This window comes from Colobus angolensis, unplaced genomic scaffold (genome assembly GCF_000951035.1).
Source record: "Colobus angolensis palliatus isolate OR3802 unplaced genomic scaffold, Cang.pa_1.0 Scaffold714, whole genome shotgun sequence".
NCBI lineage: Eukaryota > Metazoa > Chordata > Mammalia > Primates > Cercopithecidae > Colobus > Colobus angolensis.
In genome coordinates, this window is record NW_012120866.1 from 195,522 (window position 1) to 199,825 (window position 4,304).

Below are 4,304 nucleotides of genomic sequence, written 5' to 3' on the forward strand. Positions count from 1 at the left end.
GCACGGCCGGGGCTGGAGTCCCCGGGTCGGGATCGCTGCGCCCGGCTAGCCGTTTTGGCGATTTCCAGAGAAAACCGAACGCCCGCAAGGGCCACGCTCCCGCGGGGAAAACCTGTAGAGAAGAAGTCGCTGTCACTCAAGGTGTGTGCGCGTCGCCGACCGGGGCGAGCACAGCCCCTGGCGCGCGGTCGTCAGCCTGCATTTCACCGGCCCCTGCTGCGCCAGCCCAAAGGAATAGCAGCAGTTCTTTGATATTAAGAAGAAAAAAAAAATCTCTAAAGAACAGAATTTCAAAACAGCCTAAAACACTGCAAGGCTAGTCTCCGAGGGAGGGGGAGGGAGACAGTCCCTCCTATTCATCACTGTTGGAGGGGGGTGTCTGGGAGGAGGAGCCACAGGCCTTTTTTTTTTTTCTTTTTATGTTTTATGTTCAGTCCCTTTGTTTTGAATAAATGGACTTCTTTGGTACCGGGACATAAAATGAAAGCATACTTAATTATCCAAATATTTTATCGACCAGAAAAGAGTCCTCCAGTGTTAATTAGCAAAGAGCATAGTATGTATTATAAAAATGACACAACCAACCAGATCTTTGCGTTTGTATAATCGTGATGTGGTTTACTTCAGTCTTCATTGGTTCTCTTTATTTTTGTTGTTTGTTTAGAACTAAATACGTGTAATGATTTCTGCTCCTTGAGGAAAATGTCTTATTTCCGTTTTCTTCCGCTCAGTAAACATTGAACACCGAATGGTACTAGGTGATGGAAAAATAAGAGATTAAAAAGATAGTTTTGGCTCTCTGGGGATTCCCAGTTATTGGGTGAGAAAAGCAAGGATTACAGCATAGCTGATGTAGGTGCTTTTCTGGAAGCAAGCAGAGATACACATTAATGTAATGTAAAAAGTGACATGATGAAGAAAAACACAGTGCCGAGCACAGGGAAGGCTCGGTCCCTCCTGCCTAGGTGGCCTCAGTGGAGTGATGTGGGAAAGTCTGGCTTCCCACTACCTCTTCTAGTGCCCCCCCAACCCCACCGGGCTGGATATGTGAAACACACCGCACCAAGAACATGACCATGGGAAGGTACAGTGTAGAAGAAAATCATTTTAAAGGGGATGCTCAGCATAACTATCTTCAAAGTTCAGGGAAACAGAACGGATACAACAGGATGACTGTTATAGCGGCATCCCTTAGCACCACTTTCCTGCTTTCCCCTTTCCTGGGGTCTTTTCTCCCATCAAATTTTCATACCTACACGGTGTAGGAAAATCCACTCCAGAAACTACTGATGCCGACATGCTTTAGGAGCCATCCTTATCGCACCACAGGGATTCAACTAGACGAAATAACCCACAGTAGATGTTGCCCAAAGCCTGGGGAACTATCACGCCTTGGACAGGTACAGCAGAAACGTCCACTGCGGGCTTTGTTAGGTTAAGCCTAGTGAACTCTGAGCTCTCCCTACCCAGAAGGGAAGTGAAGATTGTCTCTTCTTCCTGCAGTCTGCTGGTGGATAACTGGTAACTGTTGGCAAGTACACAAACCGGTCCTAAAGACCAATATTTTCAAAAGCTGAAAAATAGAAACCCAATTTACGGCATATTTTCCTAAATGCTGTCTGATGGGCAGATCCTCTGCTCTCCTGGACAGCTCACTGACACTATTTTATGGAGAAGTGGCAGGTTCCCTTTCTTCAGCCTCCTGTCCCCTGGGGGCTTTTTAATGCAGAACACATGGGATCCCTTCTGCGGCCCTTTCACACCCAGGGCTATCTTCCCCCGTGGCCACTCTTGAGCTCTTCAGTAGTACAGAGACCTTGGTCAGTTCCTTGAAATTACAATTTTATTTTCCTTAGGACAAGCCAAATTCTTAAGACACCCTCCCACTCTTCTGTGTAAGAGAAGGGCGAGAGGACATACATTCCGGCTCAAAGCACACCCGAGGAGTTGTGAGGACCCCTGGCAACCGACGTTTCTCTCGAAGACAGAGTCAAAGGACACGATGTGGGACAGGGCGGCATTGTGGCACCACGCTGAGATCTGGGGCGCCGTTCAGGCTGCGGGCACTGGGCGGAGCAGCACCTGGGGAAGCCGCTGGGTGCAGTGCGTGGGTCACAGCCCTCCAGGGAGGCCGCCGGGCGCGGTGCGGGGCAAGGCCCTAAGGGGTGGCCGGCGGGTGCGGAAGTAGTTATCAGGGGGAGGGTATGTTCATCCTTGAAAATCTGAGTCAAAATAAGCAGTGTCATCCTCTTCCATTTCCCAGCACCTAACGTGGATGCGCCAAATGCCGCTGAGCTTGAGCTCCCTTCTAAAGCCACAGCAGGCAGCAAGGTGGAGAGGAACCCCAGAGGCGGGAGGTCACTGGGGGGCGGGGAGGGGGGTTTCGGGGCACAGAGCAGCGGTGACTGCTCGCAGGGGCAAGCCCCCGCCTGCGGCGCTCCCCACCAAGTGGGGCCTGAGACAGGAGGAGCTGAGGTGGGGGCGCCTCCGTCAGAAACGCCACCCCTCAGGACAGCTTCATCTGGAGCACTCCAAACGTGAGAGACAGGAAAGGGATGGAAAACCCGGGGCAGGAGGGCTCTCACTGTGGGATTCAGCCGTCACTGAGCCCTGGGGCCCCGCAGACAGCCCCGGCTCTCCTCTGGTCAGGTACCACCCCCTGGCCCGGGAACCAAGCCTCAGGTGCTTGCAGGGCTAGAATATATGGTTCTGAGAACTGCGTGGCGCTGGGTCAGAACCACGTGGGGCCTGTATTATGTATTTCAAAACTTCATGCTTCCCTGCAGCCTCAAAACCGAAAACAGGCAGTGAGCCCCCATCCCCCACCCCGCCCAGGTGGCCAGATGCCCGAGCCTGGTGAGCTGGCCCTGCCACAGTTCCCCTTCCTGCCCTCCCGGACTGTGACCTAGTGACAGAGATTCTTTGCTCTACCATACTAGTCAGGCTCCTGAATCTCCTCCAAGGCCCATCTGCACACTTCCTTATAAAATCCAGCTTTAGCAAAAGAGCCTTGCTAAGTCACTTTAGCAAGAACCACTCCCTAATATGTGATCACCCCCATTATTTGACCAGGTTCCCCGTCCCTCACCATCCCCTAGGTGATGTTGGATCATCCTGGCCTGTGTTCAGCAAGAAGCCTTTTAGGTAAGATTAGTCAGTACCCACCTTACCCCTCATGTTATCTCTTAGTAATTTTCCATCCAGTCACCCCCATCTTGCTTCTTGGCTATCCATTTCCAGTTGTATTGGGAATTAAGCTCAATCTTTCTCCCCTCACTGCAGAATCCCATCGTGGTAGTCCCCATACCATTAAGGTTCTCAATAAAGTCAGCCGTGTGCCGTGAATGGTGTGAATGTTTTTCCTCTCTCAAAGTCATGTTGAGACTTAATCCCCAGTGTGACAGTAATCCATTCATGGATGAATGGATTAGTGGGTTGTCTCGGAGGGGGACTGTAGCTCTATATGAAGAAGAGAGACCTAAGCTGGCACACTCAACCCCTTGCCATGGGGTGCTCTGTGCTGCCTCCAGACTCTGCAGAGACTCTCCACCAGCAAGAAGGCCCTGGCCAGGTGTGGCCCTTTGACCTTGGACTTTTCCAACTCCAAAACTGTAAAAAATAAATTCCCTTTCTTTATAAATTACCTAGTTTCAGGTATTATGTTATAAGCAACAGAAAACAAATTAAGACCCTGTGCTTTAACAGTTGACATTGAATAATTTTCCTGTAATATTAGAGACGCTCAACACACCGATGAAGCCCCACCTGCTTTTTCCTTGTGTCCACCCTGACCCCCCGTGATAGCACTGTCTCACAGGTCCCCACTCCCTCTGCCCCTCCCACGTGGTCGAGCCCCTCCCTTTGCGGGGTGGCTCCTTGGTAGTGCACAGTGACTGCCTTTCTAGGACCTAGAAGCACAGTCAACTGGTTTCTGTGCCTCCCCTGTGTCCCCGCTGTGGCCGCACCTGACTGATCATGAAAGAACAGAAAACAGGGTCTCTGTCCACAGTACCAGCTGTGGAAGGATGGTAGGAAAAGAGAAGGTAGTCATGCTGAGTGAAGGCACTGCTCTGCCAATAACGGTGCATTTTCCCCACCTCACAGCAGACCACCTCACAGCAGACCACATGGGGACTCTGAGGGGTCTGGTGCTGTGGCCATGATACCTGTCAGCATGACAGAGACAGTATGGCACCCTGAAGAACAGTGGCAGCACTCAGGGAGTAGACTTGTTCATGAACATAAGACACATAAGACACCAGGACGACTCTTGTTAAGATTTGGGAGGAGACTGGTTTGCAGGC

At 51.2% G+C, this 4,304-nt stretch overlaps 1 protein-coding gene across 1 annotated transcript in view; it reads right to left on the reverse strand.

Annotated features, from left to right (window-relative positions):
* LANCL2 (LanC lantibiotic synthetase component C-like 2 (bacterial)) overlaps positions 1-2,446 on the reverse strand; it is a 69,633-nt gene extending 67,187 nt beyond the window's left edge. The window contains exon 1 of the mRNA XM_011927442.1: positions 2,424-2,446. The gene's annotated coding sequence lies outside the window, so the exon portion shown is untranslated. The remainder of the gene's footprint in view (positions 1-2,423) is intronic.
* Positions 2,447-4,304: the final 1,858 nt, after the last annotated feature.